Consider the following 23,215-nt stretch of genomic DNA (forward strand, 5'->3'; position numbering starts at 1 on the left):
ATTGGGGGCGAAACTCCTGCTGGGAGTGGTAGACCAATCGACCTTGACGTTGAAGGAGACAACCACAGTACAGAAAATCATGACCAGGGCCACGGAGAAAAAGACGTCGGCCAGGAGGGCGACGCTTCAAAAAGGACAAACCAAAGTAAGTACTACAACGAAGATAACCTTCAGGTTTGGAGGGATAGGTGTCTACGAAGGGATGAGGAAGTAAAAGACTTGGCAAACAAACTGGCAGACCTACAGTCAGTGGTCAACTTCATGATGCAAAATAATGTTATGCAGCCACCATACCCGCTGCAAGATACGCCGATGCCACGATTAATACCCAGAAGGGAGGGAGAAAAGTAATCCCCGAAGTCCCTCAGCACACCAGGAGTAGAAGCCACTCTCATCGACGTTCCAGGGAAGTCGGACGAGAGGAACCAAGGCAAGAAGAGTCCCAAAGGACACATCGCATGAAGGATCCAGGACCCAAAGAACATCGTCATGTTCAAGGGCAAGCACTCTGCTTTGACACAATCTATGGAGAAAGATCGAAACGGGCCCACCACGAGGCCGAAAGCAGTGTGCCAAAAATATTGAAGTCTAGAGATAGCCGAGCTCCAGGTAGGAGTAAGGAAGACTTAAGGGACTACTTCAAAAGGAAGCAGCAGAATGCTGAAGCCGAGGTGACTTCCAAAGTTAAGCTGAGAACACCATTCTCGGTGGAACTTGACAAATTTGAAGCACCAAAGAGATTCAGTATGCCGAGGTTCTAAATTTATGATGGTAAGTCAGACCCCAACTTTCATGTTGGACTATACCTGAACTCAATGGCATTATACAGTGGGAACAAGCCATTGCTCTGCAAAGTATTTCCCTCATCCTTTGGGAAAATTGCATCCGATTGGTTCCATAAGCTACCAAAGGGAAGCGTGAAGACATGGGAAGGCCTGGCCGAGATGTTTGTGGCCAGGTTTGTGACGAACAAACTACAGCCCTTGAGGGTCGACGCCCTGATGGCTTTAAGAATCACCAAGGAAGAAGGCCTTAGGGCCTACGCGAAGAGATACTACGAGGTGTTCAATCGAATACCCGAATGCAACCAAGAAGTGGCGGTCGTATCTTTCAAGAACAGCCTCAAAGATGACTGCCCACTACGGAAGTCTTTGGCAAAAACACTGCCAAAAAGCATGGAAGAACTCATGGCAAGAATTGAGAAGTACGCCAGAGCCGAGGGAGATACATCGGGAAACAAAGAGATAAAGCAGGAAAAAGGAAACAGCTTGCCGAAGCGAGGCCGAGGTAACAACGGACTGACCAAACAAGAAACAGAGTTGAAGGGTAAACAGGCAGTGACAACGGTGTTCCAAATCCCTATCCATAAAGTCTTGGACCAAATATGAAACCAACCCTATTTCAGAACTCCAGTAAGAACACCAGGGGAATTCATGGGAAGAAACGTTGGTAGGCGTTGTGCTTACCACAATGAAGAAGGGCACCCAACTCAGGGTTACAGAGCCCTAAAAGCACACTTAGAAGACTTGGTAAGACAAGGCCATCTGAGGGACCTTATTGATGAAGCCAAGACAAGAGAAGAACAGGCAAGATTGCCTCAAGCACCAGCAGCTCCACCACCTCCAGCACAGCAACCACAGGCAGGAGGGCCAAGGGTGGTTAATGTGATCCACTCAAGGGTCAACGAGAACGAAGTCAGAGGAGAAACCCAGAGGGTAAGGCATTTACAGCATATCTACCAAATCGGGGAAAAAAGACCTCGGCCTGAAGAAAGCCAAGGACCAATGATAACCTTCACCAAAGCCGACCTAGAGATGGTCCAGCATCCGCATAATGATGCCTTGGTAGTATCCCTCCAGGTTGGGGAATGCCAAGTAAAACGCATCCTAATAGATCAAGGCAGCTTTTGTGACATCATGTATATCAGATGTTACAAGGAACTGGACCTTCATCCTGACGACCTGGAACAATCCAACAACCCTATGGTCGGCTTCAATGGAACGCCGACATGGCCACTGGGCGCAGCAAGCGTGGAAGTACAAGCTGGTACTAAGAAGATCAAAACAGAATTTATGGTGATTGACACACCCTCACCATATAACATCATCTTGGGAAGACCATGGTTGCACGCAATGGGGGTAGTTCCCTCAACATTGCATCAACTACTACGGTTCCCCACAGAGCATGGAATTGAAGAAGTCAGAGGAGATCAACTACAGGCAAAATGTTGCTCCATGGCAGCAACGAAGTCTACTTGCAACATTCAAGAGCCAAAAGAGGCAGAAATTGAAAACGAGGACATGGAGGTCCTAGATGATGTCGGCAAGGAGCCAACCAAAAAGAGTGAAGAGACACTAAAGAAAATCCTAGTCTAGGAAGGCGACGAAGAACGTTTCTTTCTTCTCGGTTCAGGCTTAGCTAAAGAAGAGGAAAGAGAACTGGAAGATTTTTTGAGAGCCAACATTGAGGTGTTCGCCTGGACACCTTATGAAATGCCTGGCATTGACCCCGAGGTCACTTGCCACAGACTGAATGTTGACAGGTCGGCAAAACCTGTGATTCAACGAGCCAGAAGACCGACGTTAATGCACGTCGAAGCAGTAGAAGAAGAAGTAGACAAACTTCTGGAAGCCAGGGCCATCCGAGAAGTTCACTATCCGACATGGCTGTCCAACACAGTAGTAGTGAAAAAGAAGAACGGTAAATGGAGGGTCTGTGTAGACTTTACCAGCCTCAACAAAGCCTGCCCCAAAGACAGCTTTCCTCTGCCCAAGATCGACCAGCTAGTAGATGCAACTTCAGGGCATGAAAGGATGAGCTTTCTAGATGCATACAGGGGGTACCACCAGATTGCTATGTACCCTCCAGACGAGGAGAAGACTGCGTTCATCACCCCTAAAGGCTTGTACTGTTACAAGGTAATGCCTTTTGGGTTGAAAAACGCAGGAGCAACTTACCAAAGGTTAGTAACAAAGATGTTCAAGCACCTGATTGGCAAAACGGTAGAAGTCTACATCGATGACATGGTCGTGAAGACCAAAGAATCTAAGGGACATCTTGCCGACCTAAAAGAGATCTTTGATATACTCAAAACATACCGGCTCTGACTCAACGCATCAAAGTGCGCGTTTGGAGTTGGATCAGGTAAGTTTCTAGGGTATCTAGTAACGAGAAAGGGCATAGAGGCCAGCCCGGACCAAATCAAGGCCATCCTAGAGCTGCAGAGCCTGACATCGGCGAAACAGTTTCAGATGCTTACTGGAAGGGCCGCAACCCTAAACAGATTCATCAGCAGGAGCTCAGATAAATGCAGACCCTTCTTCAACTTGGTGAAAAAAGCCACAGACTTTCTGTGGACAGAAGAATGCGAAGCCGCTCTAGCCGACCTAAAGAAGTACTTGACCACAACTCCGGTTCTTTCCAATATAGAACCAGGGGAAGAACTGTTTTTGTACTTGGCAGTTTCAGAACACGCAGTAAGTACAGTACTAATCTGAGAAGAAAAAGGGGAGCAAAAGGCGGTTTATTATGTAGGTAAAACCTTGGCCGATGCAGAAACAAGGTATCTACCACTAGAGAAATTAATGCTGGCCTTAGTAATGGCTTCAAAGAAGTTGAACCATTATTTTCAAGTGCACAAGATTGTGGTCCTAACAGAGCACCCACTGAAGTCCTTGTTGCAACAAGGAGACTTAACAGGAAAATGATAGTAAGATGGGCAGTGGCCCTGGGCCAATATGACCTGGAGTTCAGGCCGAGAACAGCAATAAAGGGCCAAGTTTTGGCCGACTTCATGGGAGAATTCACACCTGAAACCATCGAACATCGGGCTCTGTTGAGCCGAGATGAGCAGTATCCCAGCAAGCAAGGAGAAGCCCAGCCAAAGGCAAAAGAGCAAAGGAAGGAAAAACTTAGACCCTGCAGCATCTACATCGGCGATTCATTCAGACTGTTCGTCGATGGAAGTTCAAACTGTCAAGGAGCAGGGGCAGGAGTACTGTTGATATCTCCAGATGGAGAAATAATAGAACAGTCCATCCATTTGGGGTTCAAGGCCTCAAACAATGAAGCGGAGTACGAAGCATTAATTGCAAGGCTAAAACTGGCAGCAGCAGCAGAAGCAGATGAGGTAATTATTTTTTGTGATTCACAACTTATTGTTAACCAGTCAACAGGAGAATTTGCAGCCAGGGACGAAAGGATGTCGGCATATGCAAAAGAGGTCATCAGATTGGCAGCCCTATTTCAGAACTGCCGACTACTCCAAGTTAGCCGAGATGACAATACCCACGCCGACGCGTTGGCTTACCTGGCAAGTTCAATTCAGACTGGAAAAACAAGAACAATTATGATCGACTACATGTCGGGCCCGAGCATAGAACCAGAGAGCACAAAGAAGCAAGCAATGTGTGTGGACATGGGGCCAAGCTGGATGGATGCAATTATTGCCTTCCTGAAAGAAGGAAAGTTGCCAGAAGATCGTAAGGAAGCACACAAAGTCAGATTGAAATCTACAAGATTCTGTCTGACAGAAGATGGACATCTTTACAGAAGATCCTTCACTGGACCCCTTTTAAGGTGCGTACACCCTTTGCAGGTTGAAGATTTCCTATATGAAATTCATGAAGGAATTTGTGGTAGCCACGCTGGGGGCAGATCATTAGCCCACAGGGCCATTACCCAGGGGTATTGGTGGCCCTATATGCAGAAGGATGCTGAAGCCTACGTGAAGAAGTGTGAACAATGCCAAAGGTTTGCACCTTTAATACATCAGCCAACTGCTGACCTGAACCCAGTATCCAGCCCTTGGCCATTTGCCCAATGGGGCATGGATCTTGTCGGACAACTTCCCCAGGCAACTGGGCAGAGAAAATACCTGCTGGTGGCAACAGATTACTTTACCAAATGGATAGAGGCAGAACCTCTTGCCAAAATCCGAGATGTGGACGTCAAGAACTTTATATGGAGAAATATCATCACCAGATTTGGGATTCCAAGAGCAATAGTTGCCAACAACGGAACACAGTTTGACAGCAAACTCATCAAGAACTTTTGTGCAAAATTCAAGATCAAAAATTACTTTTCAACACCAAGTTTTTCCCAAAGTAATGGGTAAGCAGAAGCATCCAACAAAGTAATTCTGGATGGAATAAAAAAGAGACTGCAGGCAGCAAAAGGAAAGTGGGTAGACGAATTGCCCAACGTGCTTTGGGCATATCGAACTACGCCGAGAAGATCAACTGGGAAATCCCCCTTTGCCATGGCTTATGGCACAGAAGCTGTCATCCCATTGGAGATCGGCATCCCAGGGATCAGGACCCAGGGAGTAGAGAATGGCACTAACGACATCCTCTTAGCCCGAGATCTGGACCTTTTAGAAGAACGAAGAGAAAATGCTGCAATTCAGCTAGCAGTATACCAGCAACAACTTGCTAGAGCTTACAACAAAAAGGTCAATCCAAGAGATTTTCAACTCGGCGACCTAGTCTTGAGAAAAGTCGTCGGCAACAAAAAGGATCCCAGAGAGGGCAAGCTTGGCCCAAACTGGGAAGGACCCTACAGAATTACTTCGGTATTAGGCAATGGAGCTTATCGGCTTGAAGATAACGAGGGCAAAGCACTGCCAAGACCTTGGAACACTTGTAATTTGAAATTCTTCTATCATTAGATGTGCAGTATTTTTTGCCGATGTCTTTAATAAAGTTTTTTCAAGAATTCTTTCAACACATATGATTGATAAAATTACATACTGATGTTTTTTGGAGACATGAATAATGAGAACCCAAGTAGAACTCAGGTTCACATTGGGGGCAGAAAGAAGAAGAATGCGTTTACCACTTGTTGAAATTTGTAGCAATTTACAAGTTGGTTAAACCAAGATAATATTTAAAATTGAAATTAGACCGAGATGATGCTTAACCGAAGTTAAGCCGAGATGATTCCTTGTCTTCACTTGTTGAAATTTGTAGCAATTTACAAGTTGGAGTCAAGCTGATTCCTTGTCTTCACTTGTTGAAATTTGTAGCAATTTACAAGTTGGAGTCAAGCTGATTCCTTAATTCACTTGTTGAAATTTGTAGCAATTTACAAGTTGGAGTCAAGCTGATTCCTTAATTCACTTGTTGAAATTTGTAGCAATTTACAAGTTAGAATTAAGCTGATTCCTTATCTTCACTTGTTAAAATTTGTAGCAATTTACAAGTTGAAGATAAGCCGAGATTACTGTTTCTCTTCACTTATTGAAATTTGCAGCAATTTACAAGTCAAAGTGAAGCCGAGGTTATAGTTTGCAACTTATAGCAATCTACAGGCTGATCCAACCAAAGAAGATGCTTAATACTTGTTGAAATTTGTAGCAATTTACAAGATGATGTTAAGCCGGCATGTGATCATCTGTCAAAATTTACAGCAATTTACAGATTGAAGTAAAAGCTAAGTATATTGATTCAAACACTTGTTGAAATTTTCAGCAATTTACAAGTAGACCATTATTTAACACTTGTTATAACTTGCGAACAGTTTACAGTATATGTTAACACTTGTTGAAATTTGTAGCAATTTACAAGTAGGTTAGACCGAGATCACTGTTTACATACTTGTTGAAACTTGAGAAGAAATTTGCAGAGTTAATATTGAATAGTATATGTTGGAATTTATCAAGAGCTTTCAGGTCTGTATCTTGCCGAAGTAAAGTTGGATGATTGATGTACCCGAGGTGTGTAACCCCGAGGAGATTGCACAAAGGTGGCAAAATATAGAAGGCATACAACCATGCAGAAGCAAATCAAAGAGGAATTAAAAGATTGAAGCATCCATAAAAAAAACAATTTCAGTTACATACAAAGAAAGGCACATCGGCCATAAAAGGAAGTTTACATTGTTCAGAAAACAAAACAGAGTATAAAAAGGCAAGGAAATAAAGACATTCAAATCAGGATTCTTCAACATTAACAGCTGGGGGCGCTGGGACCTCGGAAGATTCTAGTGGAACCTTCTCGGCAATCTTTTCTGCTTCAATCTCGGCGTCAATCTCTGCAAGCGTTTCATCAAGACTTTTTTCGGCTGGAGGAACGTCGAAAGATGCTTGTTCAGGAGTTGCCTCAATAACCTCCTCATCCTCTTCATGAGTCAAGTCTAGGATTTGATCATCTTGAGGAAAAGATTGGGTCTCATCGGCGTCCTTAGGCTTCCTTACTAGAGCATCACCGTCATCCTTATCCTCATCTTCGGCTTCAAACTCAGACTCAGATTCTTCTTCAGCCCGACTTGGAGGTGGAAGAGGAGGAAATGGAAGAGGAATAGCTTCAGCCTTACACAACGACGAGTCATCTAGGATGTTGAGTTTTTTAGCAAGGGCCATCCAACCAAGGGAGAAGCCCCTGTTGCATGCCTGCCTAACTTGAAGTTTGTATTCCTCAGTGACGTCAGCCATCCCTTAGGCGTAGGCCTTCTCATCGACTTCTTTGATTTCGGCTTTTTTTTGTGGCCAGAGCCTCTTGAAGCTCTTTCTCAGCCTGAACCATTTTTTATTTAAACTCCTTCTTTTCAGCTTCGGCAACCTTTCTAATAGCCTCAGCAGACTCCGCTTTTTCTTTGGCCATCTGCTGGGCCTTAGTAGCGGCCTCGGCCTGATCTTTCAATTTCTTCATCTTTAATTCAAGAGATTTACTATCCTTTTTCAGGGCAGAAACCTCTCTCTTCGTGTCGACCACTCTTTGTCGATTTTCAAAAGATTGCATCGAAAACGAATGGGCATGCTGGATGGCCTAAAAGAAAACAGAAGTGTTAGAAAATCTTCTAAGTATGAAGCAGAAAGAAAAGACAAAACAAGAAACACTTACTTGAACGGAGTGCTGGAGCATTAGCGCATAATTCTCATACTCGCTGTACCCAGCATTTCGCTCCAGATCGCTTGGAAGAAGGAGAGCAGTACTGAGGGCGACACCGACATTAATGTCGTCGGCATTCTCAGTTGACATAATTGGCCTATCCTCCAAAGTCAACTTTGGGGCCCAGGGGACATCGGGTTTCTTGGACCCCGAAGTAGTAGCTGAGGCAGACCTCGGCTTCTTTGATTGGGTGGACTCGGAGGGTTGGGTCTCGGCGGACCTTTTTGCAGGAGCAGAAGAAGTCTTCTTACTCTCAGCAAGTTTTGAGATAGGCAAACTATCCTCAGCCTCAACAGCCTTGGCCTTAGGCTGGGCCTTCTTGATTCTTTTTGGCTTCGGTGGGGGCATTGGTTGGGTTGGTACAGCATCAGCATCAGTCGGGAGGTCGGCTAGGAGATTTTGGGCAATTGGCTTTGCACGACCCATTTTGGCAGTTTTGACAAGGCGTCGCCGACGTTTTCTTTCTGGTATTGGGATCAAGTATGGGGCCGAAGTGGATGGTTGATTGGTTGGGTCAGATGTGGATTCTTGATCTGTTCGGGATGAAAAAGCAGTTATAGTTGTGGCAGTAGGTGGAGAGAGGCTCTTCTTCTTTTTCTTCGGGACGTCGGGCAATATGGATTTGTATGTCGGAATAAAATTTAGTAACAATGGAGCTTTGCGCTTGTGGATTGGAAGATCAAGGAGCTTCTTTAAATCTTTTCCTGGGAAGTACGATTGGAGAAAGTTTTTTGGTAGCTGATGAAGATCTGTAGGACAAGCAAACAGACATTAGAAACAGACAAAGTTTTGAAGACTTGGAAAAGAAATAACTAAGTATTGATGCTGGGCTCTTACCCTTGCCCTCTTTAACTGTTCGAGGAAGAGGGTAGAGGTGAACATCTTCGTCTGGACCAAATTTCCAATTTCCTGAAGCAATGACAAAGTCATCCCCGGCTCCCTTGTTGGAGTCCGGGAGGTCGGCTACAATTTTGAATTCGGTAGACCTCGGCTTGAGGTAGTAGACATAACCTCTTTCCTTCAGGTTAAGGGGGCACATGGTATAACAATATTGTACATCGGCAAGGGTGATCCTAACATTCTCCTGCCTAGTTAGGGTTATGATACCATTAATCACTCGATAGGAGTTGATGGTAAGTTGCATGGGGTTTAACTTATAGAAGTGGAGAACCTCGTGAAAAAGGGGATTAAGTGGAAGCCGGAGTCCGCACTCAGTAAAAGCTACTATAGGAAAGGGCATTGAATCATCCGTGGGCATGGTAGAGTCATTATCTTCCGCCAGCCTCAGGTGGACATCGGCAGGAATGGAGAATTCTTACCTAAAAAATTCAAGTTTACTTGGGGTGTTTACCCGGTGTCTCCATATACCCATTACGTCGGCCTAAACAAAGAAGGCTGTGTTTCAGAAGATAGGTGTTTCATAAGGGTTGCTAGAACCTCGGTTTCAAATCTGAGTAAGGACTGGTAAGGTTTGTTTCAGTTTTTCCTAAAGATTGAAGGTTCTACAGACAAGTCCCAAACCTAAAACTATAAAGACGAAGATCAAGGGCACAGATCTGGTAAAGACACAGAAAACAGAGAACAAAGGCGAAGCTTCAGAAACAAGAACAGGGATAGACTATCAAGAACACGAAGAATACAAAGGGTTAAGGGCCAAGAACAGTGATGAAACAGTGCAAGTGTTCATGGCATGTGAAAAATTATGAAATAAAGACGCATTCAGGTAAATGATTCACAAATAATGCTTAAGAAGAACAGTAATAGCAAGAAACTTCAGAAAACAATCAAGAATTAGAAAAAGAGGGTAAGGGAGCCAGTTGCTTACCAGATAAAATGAAGCCGGAGCGATATTCGCCGAGATCAGACGACAGTTGTAACAGCGGCGAAAGCTTCGCAGGAATGGAAAAATAAGGACGGTCGCAAAGTTTGGGGCTTAGAGCAATGGCAGATTCGACGAATGCTAGAGCTTTTAGAGAGAGAAAAAGCAAGAAATCAAAATGCAAAAAGTGGAGAAAGGAAGAGGGAAGGAAAAGTTTTGTAAAAAAACTTGAAACGGCGGCAAAAAGCAGGGCATTTATTACGCCTGGAGCAACGCACACGTCAGACGGCGTAGACGAGTGAAAGACAGCTTTTAGGCGTATCACAGACATGGGCCAATGAAGACAAAGCACGTGAAAGGAACGGTTAGATGTGCATGACAGCTCATTCGCGTGGTGGAATTTATTTGAATTCTTGTTCTCCGAAAAGAACACATCGGCTTGAAGATGAATTATCTCGGCCTAACAGTTTTTTGAGCCACTATGCAGAAAGAAATATCGATATAGGTTCCATCACCTCAGAATGCCGAGGTAATAGAACCTAGGGGGCAGTTGTGGGGACATATTTCTTGGATACCAACACGTGGCATGGCGACGCCGACGTGTCAGCCGAAGTGCCACATGTCGTGGTAGTTACGCCGAGGTGATCTCGGAGTTGCCGAGGTTATCTCCGAAGATATCGGAATCCGAGATAAGCGGATAAGGGACAAGAGTCCTAGGTCAAAGAGGAGACTTAGCCAAGATAAGGATAAAGCTCTTAGGGAGTTTATCTTTATCTCTTGAAGAGTCCAAAGTAAGTATTAAATTGGAGTCCATAGAAGTCAGGCTTCTAGTAGGACTTGGATTGAGTAAACTATAAAAGAGAGGCACCCCCATGGGTCTAAGGTACGCAATTTTATACTCAAGCTTGTGAGTTTAGCACTTGATTATCTTTGAGAGATATACTGACTTGATCGTCGGAGTGCCCCCGGGTGGAAGAGCCACTGCCGGAGCCCTTTTCTTTCTGTTACAGGTTATTGAAGCCATCTATTCTGCCGGTGCTCTCCAGCTGATTACTAGGCGGGCAGTGTGGTAAGAAAATTACCCCCACAATGTGTAATGATTTACATGTATTGAAATACCACACATACCGTTTCACTTCCTCCAATTCATTCTGGTAGATTGATTGTCGAAACTTGTAGTTTTCCACAGCTAGTTTCATTAGCTTGTCATTATGAAGACATGATAACCTAATATTTTGAAGTTTTGTATTTACAACTGGTTTAACCTGATAATGAGCATGTAAATTAACTTAATTGTTGACATACCTGCATAAGGAGGCTTTTGCAACCCAAAGAGAATCAGCGTTATTTGCTTCAATCCAAAACCTATGATCAAGATGATCCATTCTAGCAATCCATGGAAGGTGTAACTCATGTTTGACCTATGCAATGAAATGGTTTCATATTTATTCAAGGAATAGGAACACAAAATGTTAACTTATTTAATATTTGGGTAAATTACAAATACACTTTCTGAGATTTGCTTAAAATATGAATTGTTTCTTATGGTTTAGAAAATTACAAATACCTTTCAGTCAGAATTTTTTATTTAACGGAATTAATTGAAAAAGTAAAATTTCTAACTGTTTACCTATACAATAATAAAATTATCTGAATTATTAATTGAAATAAAATTTTAATATTATTAAAAAACTATTAATTAACTTGATAATTTATTAATAAAAGAACTTATTTGTTATGAAATTAGAACCTTAAGGGACATAATGTAATTTCTAGAATCACAGGGAGTAATTTATAATTTAAGTAAATCTCAAGGGGTGTGTTTGTAATTTATTCTTAATATTTGTAGGAATATTAATTGTGAATATTTTAGTCAAAAAAAAAGAAGTAAGCACATATTGATGTAATGTTCTTCATATTCAACTCAACATCATGTATCACGTTTGATCTACATGATAGTGACAAAAGGCCTTTATATATGTTGTGATTTCCATTTGATATGCAATTTTTTTTTTTTTTTTTTTTATAACTAAAACGATTATTTGAATTCACGAATATATGTTTGCTTTATAAAAAAAGAAAAGGAAAAAAAAAAAGAAAGTAACATTTTATGTGCTCAAATAAGAAAGTTGAATTACCAATGTTTGAAAATTCGTGATCATTACAAGATCATCTTCTTCATTTCTTAGCATCATATTTTTTTCAAGCAATTTCCTTGAAAATGATCTTGCCTCTTCTAGTTCGTATTCTCCTGAAAACGTAAGATCTGTTGCTCTGTAAACATTAAACATTGCACTCATGAAATATCCACTATTGTTTTCTATATGAGCCAAGATGTCTTCATGATGAATAAACCAACAAAAGCTCCCTGCACATGCAACAAACTTATAATATATATGTTAGAAATTGGGCGCCCATGTGGCATGACCCTTAGAACCCTTAGAACCTTTTGAACCTCATCCAAATGGGTTTTGAATTTGAATTCAAACCTATTTGGATAGTCACTCAGGATATATATCTATCATATCATGATATGGATAGATGATATAGATATCAGATATTATCTCATTTAACAAATGGATAAATGAGATAAATAGATTATATATCTGATATATGGGATATAGGTGATTAAGTGGAAAAAACAACGTATGTTTTTTTCTCTTTTCCAAGATACTGACTCTCTCCCAAAATAACAATCAAAGCCATTTGCACTGTGGTTTGTGTGGGTGATATTCAATATTGTAATATCACTTCACTGCTGGGTTGATTGACTAGATTCAGGAAGCACGTGATTTATCCACGAGATTCTATCATCAAAGAGGTATGATCTAAACATTTTATTCCGCTGCATGTTTTATACTTTGATTTACATTGGTATCAGAGCCATTGATGGATATTTTCGTGTTTCTTTTTAATCATGTGTATATTTTTACATGTGTATGTTTACATTATATACATGAATGTTTGTAAAGGAGAAAAAAAAAATCTACTTTGATTAGATTAAGAGCATAAATATTTTTTTATGTTCATTAATGTCTTTTTTCATACCATAAACGGTTTTATTTTGAAAAAAGGAGTCCGGCAGTATAAAAATCGGACCAGCCAGTACCCTGGAAGGCGGCGCGTGGTATGCACGCGCCACCACGCCGCAGCCACGCGCTACCACGCGCCCACACGCGCCAGACGCCCCTACAGACGCGCCTGCACGCGCCATCACGCGCGCGTCAGCGGCGCTGTCCACGCGCACGCCGTCCGCGCCTCGTGCTGGAGCCGAGCGCTGAGCCGCGCTCCGAGCCGCGCCGAGCCGCCCCTTAAGCCGACTCGCGCCGAGTTGCGCTGAGCGGCGCCGAGCCGAGCCGAGCCGAGCCATTTTTCCCGCCTGGCTTGGCTCTAAGGCTCTGTTTGTTTGTTTTTAATTCTGAATTGCGTTAATTGGCCATAATTTATTCGGTATAGCTTTGTTTTAAGCATGGTTGGTACCGTTAGACTCAGAATTAATTTTTCTACATTCTGTAAAATTTTGAAAATTTTATGAAAATAAAAAATATTTTTCCTAAAATAATAATGCATTTTTTTTGCTTTAAAATGCATCTGGTGTTGCATGATTAACTTTCTGGGGCTGAATTTTTTATTGTAGACTATTGATGTAGTTTACTATTTACTGGTATAGTTATAGCATTTTATCAGATTCTGAAATATTTATTTCTGATTTTATGTGTGTTTATTAGTTATTTAAAATTCCAGAAAATTCCAGAAAATTTCAGGATGATGTACTTTCTATTTTGGCATAATTTAAATATTTAATACAACATATTTTTTTTAGAGTTTGTAATATGTTGTAATTAGAGGAGCATGATTATTTATTTATTTATTTATTAAAATTCCATTATTAAATGAATATAGCATGAGTTATTTGTAAATTTACATTAAGATGCTATTGTATGGAATTTATCATGCTTTGTATATGCCATAGTCAGTGGGAGGTTATTCGGTTGAGAGAAATCTTTGTAGATTAACTCCCGAAAACCAATATTTTGCGCATAAATTAAATTAAATTTTGGATAATTGTCACCTGTGGCGCAAGAGATGATTACGAGCATAGCGGATTTTCGATCTTGCTACTTGTGTAATATTGTCACTATTTAATTTAGTTTTTTGCGGCAAAATTATATTATGCTAATCAAATTAATCCCAATTCGAATTTCTCTCTAAATTGATTTAGCTTATGGAAGTTAATTTGGTTGACCTAGACTTAGTAGAGATGTTCAAATGTGAACAAACTAATCCCATTCTTTAGATGAGCAAAAGTCTATGGAGACTTTAGGTCAAACCTTAATTGAGCCAAAGTAAGGAAACATGACTCAAAGTCGCCGTGGTTTTGGTGCCTTGTTTGGCACAATAAAAACTAATGTGTGCGCTATGGTTAGCGGCATACTACGTAGTTTTGGTTGGCGAGTTTTGGAGTTATGAAATTAGTAAGCCCTCAATAGATCAGTATATGATCTTGACTAATGAGCTGCGCAGATTGACTTTGTAATTTGATTTGTAAATAATGTTACATCATTGGATGAAGTAACATTCAAGAGTCACGTCATCCTAGAAATGCGAGCTTAAATAAATTAGTCATTAAGTGTAAGACGAGTAGCCAGTATGAGCAGTGTTTTGCTCTCTACCCAATTATTGGGAGTTGGATGGAGCAAAATTTCATGCACTATAATAGTGTGCGTTGAAATATCACGTGAAGTTAAAAGATTAGCGCTTAGAAGCAACAAAATCTATTAACACTAAGTGAAAAGATTAGCGCCAAGTGGCTGCAAAATCTATTACCATTGCTAACTTGTCTAAGTCTGGACACTTTGTTTCCACACTCAAGTGTGAGACATGGATGAGGTGCTTCTTTGTGTGATTCCTTTACTAGGCTAACGTTTTGAATAACATTTACCACTAAGCGCAAACGTTGCAGCATAGTAATGAAAAGGTCAAGGCTGACAACGTTGTTATGACTCTAAGAATTTGACGCATCGCTTGTGAGAGCATTGTGTTGAAATTAGACTTTTAGCCTCATTCGCGCTTAAATTACTTCAGGAGCTGCCATAGGTGATAGCTTATTCTCTCCTTCTTGTGGATAGTAGAATTAATTGCAAGTAACTATGAAGCGAGAAATAGATATGGCAAGAGGAGTATCGTCATCTTTCAACTAGATGTATTAAAGTGTATGGAGAATAAGATTGACTTAAAGGTGCAGGGGATTAGCACTTACTAGTTAAATTCGCGACTTAGACGCAGTTGATATCTCCATGACATCCCTTTTATGATCTAGTGAATGTGACTTTGTCGTGAGTCATTACCTAGTTGGGCCTAAACCTTTAAAACTTGTCTTTGAGAACTCACACATTAAGATGATTGGAATTAGTTTATGACATTGGTCATGAACCAGTGGCTTATTATACTTAATCACATTAATGAGATGATGACACGATGGTTTGAGTAGGCCTTCTCGAGCCCACTCGCTTATGACATCCTGCTCTCATGTGAATGTGTAACTTTGTTCGCAATGGGTGCGCACAAGTAAGTAGGAAAGCCGTAGAAGGTCATTTGTATTGGTGCATTTAGTCCACTATGATATTTGTGACTAGATATGTGTGAGGGTATGATAGTTAAGCCTCAATCTCGACACATTTATAGATTACGATACGCATCTGAGTCAAGACTATTTGATCTCCCATAAGTCAAAAGTTTTGAGATGATTTTTGACATTGCACATATGAGGTTGAGATCAATTAGAAACAACTTTCATGTTTTTTAGTTTTGACCAAGGTGGCGAGTATCTATTTGAGTTATTTTTTAGAAAACTCTGTGAAGAGAGATGGATGCTTAGAAAATTGATTATTCCTAGTACTCAACAACACACTGGTGTAGTAGAGATAAGGAATTAAATATTGTTAATGTTAGGTGGATAATGGCGCAAAATGTTTCCCATTAGGAATTGTACTAGTTTGTTGCCTATATCCCTAACTAAGTGCCCTCCATATCAGATTTTACACTCCATTTGAGTAATGGGTTAGCGAAGAGCCATCCATGGGCGATCTGTAACCGTTAAGCAGCTTATCTTTATTTTACTTCTCATAAGATTGCGAAGTTCAGACCTAGGGTTCTATAGCGCATTATTTTACAAAGTCTTTGAGGATTAACCATTTTTATAATTTGGTTGACTTTCCATTATGACGTAAAACTGTTATAAAGTTATGCGTAAAGTATAGACCATGAGAAGACTTCCTCCTAGGGAGTGAGGTTATTTTGACTTAGGCTATGATTGACATAAGTTCGGAACATTGATTTGTGGACATTGTGACCCGATTTTTCATTAGAGAATTGGATAAGTAGATCCGTAAGGATTTACCTTCTGCTTTTATGGTGAAAAGTTAGGAGCGCAAAAAGGTTGCTGGTTCTAATAAATCTTTTACAACCTAAAGTAGTTATCCAAACAGTGGTTCTTAGATTTCGTCAAGCCATGATAGGCCAACGATGATCAATGAAGACCATTGAGGCATGATCAATGGTCCAAAAGAAGTTTTTTCCTTACTTAGTCATTATGAGCCAGGAATTTAAAAGGTTGTCGCCACCTAGGGTGGGCAGTCCTCCATTTTAGATATGATGGACATGGGTGATGTAATTCATATGCTCGGATGTACGATCCTTAGGGATTGTTTTAGGAAAATTCTCGGTTTGTCTTCGATGACTTACATAAGGAATATCCTAGAACGATTTTAGATGCAAAATTGCAAACCCATTGACTTACCTATCGGTAAAAGCCCGAGCCTTAGCTATTGAGTGAATCCTCAGATTGTCTTTGGGAGAAACAGATGACCTATATTCCTTGATCTTTTCTTTGTTGTAGGAGCCTAAAGTACGCTATGTGGGCGTATTCGGCATGATAAGTGTTATCTTTGATAAATGGTTAACTGAGTTATTTAGACATTGACCTTGCTCATTAGACTGTGGATAAAATGCTTTACTAGAAGCATATTAATTTGCTCCTTATAAGATTCAATGCCCTAGTTGGGCGCATCTGCACTAGTTGGGCGCATTAAGAATGAACGCAAATTGGTCACCAAAATATCTTTAGAGAGGTTATTGCGCAAGAGGTAGTGATCTTAAATCATTTCATGTGAGGTGCACATGGTGGATTCCGTTGTATATACTTATCGCAAGAGGTGCTGATAAGGCTTATGTTTGGAATCTATAATTGCGCAAGCTGTGGTCATTTTTTTTAAATCGATCACTTATTTTGAGATGATGGGATGTTGACACTATTATGATTTGTGTCATAATGATTAGCAAATGATGATGTCAGCAGGCAAGATTGGCTCACTCACACGAGCAATCGCCCTTGGCGCTTGGGAGCGAGCAAGGATGAGACTGGTGGTTTATTTTTATTCGGAGCCAAGAGAGGCTTAAATCATCCACTATGTATGTCGCCTTGGTTATAACCAAGATGAGGTCGTGTTAAGGACCAAACATGGATGTTAGTACCCACTTTCCATGTTGTACCTGTTATGATTAGCCAGATTCGAGATCTCATTTGGCGCCTAGAAGGCGAGCAAATAGAGAATTCGGGTTAGGCACTAAAAAGCGACTAGACTAATATCTGTACGGTGTATCGAGTATGACGTCACTCTTTATGGAAGAGTTACTCCACCGTAGCATGTATTCATACTATATGTGCTTGGCGACCGAGTAATGAGGTGAGAGAATGGATCCCTGCTTCCTCACCGTGTGAGTCTTACGTGTCATTATTGATATGACTTTCATTTATGTACCCTTTTGTGACTTTTGACTATGTCATAAGGTAAGGGGTTGATGTTCTGCTACTTTAGTATGTTGCCTGCGGTCATGCATAATTCGGCCTTAAGGGACATCACTAGGAAAGCGGTCAATCCTAAACTAAATGGCATGAGTGCAAAGGGAAGATCATCTAGTATTACACCACTGTTGTATATTCACTGCCGGCAACTCACATCACTCTGTATGAGAGGCGAATTGAGTGTGAATATATTGCAAGAATTGAGAGGGTCAAACATGCTCTTTTTTTTTAGGGATTAGAGATGTTTTTTGGACCGGTGTAATTAGATGGGTCTGGAGTATATGAGACACTATTTCTTTTCTTTTTGGGTTGATGTCTCTATGCTGGCTCATTTTGAGTTTCTAGTATAGAGCTCCCACATGCAGGTGTTCTCAGCAGTCGCACGGTGCAGTGGCTAGTATGAGATTGTTTATTTTTGGGGAGATTGAGTTTGAGACGTGGCAGTGTCATGCCAACTCATGTCCGAGTGGGAGATGTTAGAAATTGGGTGCCCATGTGGCATGACCCTTAGAACCTTTTGAATCTCATCCAAATGGGTTTTGAATTTGAATTCAAACCTATTTGGATAGCCACTCAGGATATATATCTATCATATCATGATATGGATAGATGATATAGATATCAGATATTATCTCATTTAACAAATGGATAAATGAGATAAATAGATTATATATCTGATATATGGGATATGGGTGATTAAGTGGAAAAAACAACGTATGTTTTTTTCTCTTCTCCAAGATACTGACTCTCTCCCAAAACAACGATCAAAGTCATTTGCACTGTGGTTTGTGTGGGTGATATTCAATATTGTAATATCACTTCACTGCTGGGTTGATTGACTAGATTCAGGAAGCACATGATTTATCCACGAGGTTCTATCATCAAAGAGGTATGATCTAAACATTTTATTCCACTGCATGTTTTATACTTTGATTTACAATATATATATATATATACACACAGAGAGAGAGAGAGGGAAATTCTTTTAAATTGGAGAAGCCATACATGGAGTTACATTATACCCATGCATCCGTAAGAGCCGAAATGCTAAAGAATCTTTGTATATCTTTGCTGGTATGAAATTAAGATTAGTCCCTTGTAACCCTTGCTTCTTGTAAGACCTAAATGTGTCAATTGCAAATTTTAAAAATCTAACAAAGTTAGTTCGTAACATTGAAATGTATCAAATATGGTTCCAAATAGAAATTATTGTATAAAGTAATTTTACCTAAAAACATTTGAAAGAATATCTTCAATCTCTTCCTTAAAATACTCGGCCAATCCTAACACTAATATTTGATTTACCAAGCAAAGCTTTACGATCTCTTCATCCATGGGATACATTGGTGGAACTGCACCAAAAATCGAGTCCTACTAAGAATATATGTATGTATTTAACAATTCTTTTATTTGTATAGAAATCAATGTAAGGTTATGTCCAGTTTTGTGTTCAGTTTCTGTGTTTTTAATTTTTTTTTTTGTTTTTGTTTTGGATCTAAACGTATATGTAAGCAAGCATATACTTACCTCCATGAGGACATCTTCGAACAAGAGATTGTAGGTACTCCTTGCACTTTCTATCTTTTGTAGCCACAAATGCATAAGCTGTGGCAGAGGGTGATTGGAATAAAGAGCCATCTTCGCTCAACTGCTTCACAATTACTTGCCGATCAATATCACTTGTTGATGGCAATGCCTCTAGATATGACAATAATGGATGATAGTGATAATTATCTACAAGCCCGTCCCTGCAATGCAAGCATGTTAGTCATTTTTTGTGTTATTACTTATTAATCATATTGAACCAAGTAAATAAGCAATTTTAGACATATTTCAAGTACGTAACAAATTACATTTTAAGAATTTGTTGCCTCTTGTAGAAGACATGGGACAATACTCCATTTAGATTGTCAGCAACATCAAAACCTGTTTCTTGGGCAAGTTCCACCATTGCTGGAAAAACAATAGCAAACCAACGAGGAAGATTGTGTTGTTTTTCTCTAAGAAGCATCTCTGCATTTTCATGAACAAATGCCAACCCTAACATGTAGAAACAAGTAAATTTTCAATCATCTTCCAAAAAAAAAAAAAAAAAACAGAGAGAGAAAGGAAAAAAGAGAAGCAAGATAACACTAGGGGGAAAAAGTGGGAAGTTAAAATTGTAAGCTTTGGTGCATTTTTATATAGTACAATAGAATGCATTAATTATTATTATTTTTTTTATCAGTAAATGAATCTTTATTGATAAGTACAAAGTATTATAAAGTGATACATCAATAAAGAAGAAGGCATTAAACTATTACATTAGAAAATCTAATAAAAGGGCATATCGGATTTGCATTCAGTAGAACATGAACATGGATGCATGTGTGAAATGTAATAAATAATAATATGTATCTTATGGGCACTTCACTTTTGTGAAATTTTTTTTTTTTTTGGGATCGGCAAAGAAAAATTTCATTAAATATGAAATTTGAATGTACAAGGAGATAAAACTCATTGAGGGAGATTCGAAGAGTAAAAATTCACTCTCCTACTACTGCTACTCGCGTTCTTACAACCAACCTCTTAGCCTCACGGTTTTAAATTTTAAAAAGCAACTAGAGGAAAAAAAAAAAAAACACTCTTGAGCCCCCACCTAACACACAGCTATACACCCCACGTCTGACTAAGACACTTGATACACTCTTGAGTCACACGTTCTTACACCCTGCACCATTGTCGGACGGCCCTACGCCTGACTCTCTTGGGCACTCAACCTCCATAATTTCCGGACACACAAGCTCCATTGCCGTCGAGAACTACCCGTCTCGAACTACCATTGCCGGACACCCACGCCTTGCTCTCGACTGGGCTGCTGTCAGTACGCCTTGCTCTCCACCCTTGAGTCTGTATCACTGCTGCCAGACACTCAGGTTGCTGCCGAGAACCACCTGTGACTTCAATACCTGCTGGTTTCTCCTTCTTGAGTCAACAAATTCCTTGCTCTCGACTTCGACCTCTGCCGGAACTGTTACTAGTGCCACCTTTTTTGCTGCTGCTGCCTCCTGTAGACGCGCCCTCGGGCCTCACTACAGTTCGGACTTAATTTGTGTCACAGTCCTGTATCTAATCTCGCAGAGTGCAATACAAGACCGATGACTCATCAAAGAGCCCAAATCCGGCAAATCGTTTTGGAAAACAGATTTTTTAGAAAGAAGTGCCAAACATGGACTGCTTTGCCAGATACAGAGTCGCCGCCTAAATATTTATTTTGGGGGGATTTGGAAAACCCTGACTCGTTGCCTAAGGCCACGTGTCCGTCATCACCAAAGTTGCCTCGGCTTGGGAACTTGGGTACGATTGGGGAAGGTCACTTCGTGAGCACCCCCGCTCGCCCGATCAAAGATCGGCCTCTACTAACCATGATATCTAGTTTTGAAAAAATTATGCGTTCTTATTCCGGTTATTAGCCTAGATTTACTACGTGATGCGCACAGCATACAAGTATAGACTGGGTCGCCTGAATTGGAACAAAACATTTCATGTTTGTTTATTTGAAAATGGTTTGATGGTGCTACCCGCAAGTAGGCTAAGACGTAGATTTGCCACCCTCTGGTGGGCTTAGAAAAACATGATTTTGCCACTATCTAGTGGGCTTTAAAACTCACAATTAATGAATTGTTCCAATTCAAATAACCCAACCTTCACCCACAGGCATTCAGGCCGTTATATCATATAAGCACATAGCCTCATGGTAAGCATGCTATCATGGCAGTCACTCACACACATGCAAGGATGCTAAAGCATATACACTTACCGAGTACTCCAAGCTAAAACAGAAGCTATGTTAGAAATCCATGCATGTTCCTAACTATACAGAAATGCCTAGTGCAACACATGCAAAATGCAACTAAGATAGGCTCGGCTATTCTAAAGATGGCATGTGAAATGCTACAACTAACAAGTATTCAACTCGGAATTGAAATACAAATGCAGTTAGTATGATGCGCCAAGCCCGGTGTATGCAAGACAGATGAATGAATGCAAACATGCTATCATACTGTATGCTAATTGAAACATGCCCTAATCTAACCATCATAAGCTGGTAAATAAAAGGGAGAAAGACGTGGGGTTGGAAGACATACATCACACGCACGCACACTTATTACAATTGTGCCCTCGCTCGGAGGGTCCGAATAAATAATATACAGTCCGAATAAATAGTACAGTCTGAATAAATACAAAATCCTAATTAATTAACAAATTAATCTAGGAAAGCAGGTAAATTAGCACGCAAATCCATGGACCGCCTTTGCTCTGTTCCAAATGATGAATGATGCATGCTTGAGTTGCCTTGCGCAGAAATCCATTACGATGCCCCAGTTTGCCTCTGTTTGCAATTGTTCTTGGAATATTGCGCAACGCTCCAGAAGGCCGCTGATTTCTGATTTACTGCAACAGAGAGCAACAAAGGGGCATGGCAAAGTATTTTCACATATATATGCATGACTACTCTTTAGGGAGTGTAGTCCTCGATCCTCGTGCCACCAATCACGCATATCGATGCATGATGGCCGAGGAGTCAAATTGCACGACGCAATATGAAATGAATGCACATGAAAACACAACAAGACCTAAACTCCATCATAGGTAATCCGGAGTGTCGGCGACAGGGAATTGAGACACGTTCCGTCACTCGGAGTACGAAACGTACCTCGTTTCCCGTGCTTGGGCTAACTCCTATCCCAAACACGATGCAAATGAGATGGCATACACAATGCGATTAACATACAACCTAGCATACGCAATGCTATGAAATGGCATACACAATGCTCGATGTGACATGGCATACACGATGCTCTAACATGCAATCTAGCATACGCAATGCTATGGACCGAAATGACAAACACAATGCACGATGGACTTACACTAATCATGAGTGGACCTCAGCCACACTCACATCAGTGGCCATGAGATGGAAAGAGACAACCGAAATGCGTGCGCACATGCATGCATACCGAGGATCGAACCTAAGGCATAAAATGCCACTCTACCAAAGCATGGCAAGGGATGAAAGATGGCATACAATGACACATGATATAGCTCTGAAATGTGATAAAAGGTGGTCCCGAAACATGCAACCATGTCACACAATGCAAGCTAGGAGGCCCAGGTACCGAAACTAGTGAAGTGCGTTACACTAGAGGTATCCAAAGCAATGCACCAAAGGCAAAACCAACCCCAAACAGACCCTAGGTAGGTCTGAAACAGTGGGGAAATGGCCTAAAATGATGGCTCGGAATGCAATGAAATGGAGCTCATTCAATGGTCGATAAATGAGGCATACAAGCCCGACTCTCAAACGCATTTAAAGAGATGAAAACATGGCAACATGGCATTCATATAAGCTCTGAAATTTGACAAAAGATGATCCCAAGGCATGAAAACACCTCAGTATATGCATAGAATGGATCTCAAAACTCAAAGCTAAGCATGGGCCTTGAACTACAAGCATGCAAAACTAACATCATTCAACCATGAGACCCAAAAACAGAGCTAGGGCAGTCCAAAATAAGCATATTATCAGTTTAAGACATGGCCAAAATGTGCTAACATGAAGGGCTAAAACAACACGCAACCTAGGCTAGTAAGCATGGTTTA

The 23,215-nt window shown here is 40.8% G+C and overlaps 1 pseudogene across 1 annotated transcript in view; it reads right to left on the reverse strand.

Annotated features, from left to right (window-relative positions):
- The window catches only part of LOC114255821 ((E,E)-geranyllinalool synthase-like), a 28,557-nt pseudogene that overhangs the window by 2,010 nt on the left and 3,332 nt on the right, over positions 1-23,215 (reverse strand). The window contains exons 2-8 of the transcript XR_014339648.1: positions 19,426-19,612; positions 19,100-19,320; positions 18,801-18,924; positions 18,578-18,693; positions 11,847-12,076; positions 11,014-11,129; positions 10,837-10,935 (exon numbers count right to left, since the gene is read on the reverse strand). The product of XR_014339648.1 is annotated as a (E,E)-geranyllinalool synthase-like (transcript). The remainder of the gene's footprint in view (positions 1-10,836; positions 10,936-11,013; positions 11,130-11,846; positions 12,077-18,577; positions 18,694-18,800; positions 18,925-19,099; positions 19,321-19,425; positions 19,613-23,215) is intronic.

The sequence above is a fragment of the Camellia sinensis genome, chromosome 9 (genome assembly GCF_055761805.1).
Source record: "Camellia sinensis isolate YWXY chromosome 9, ASM5576180v1, whole genome shotgun sequence".
Classification (NCBI taxonomy): domain Eukaryota; kingdom Viridiplantae; phylum Streptophyta; class Magnoliopsida; order Ericales; family Theaceae; genus Camellia; species Camellia sinensis.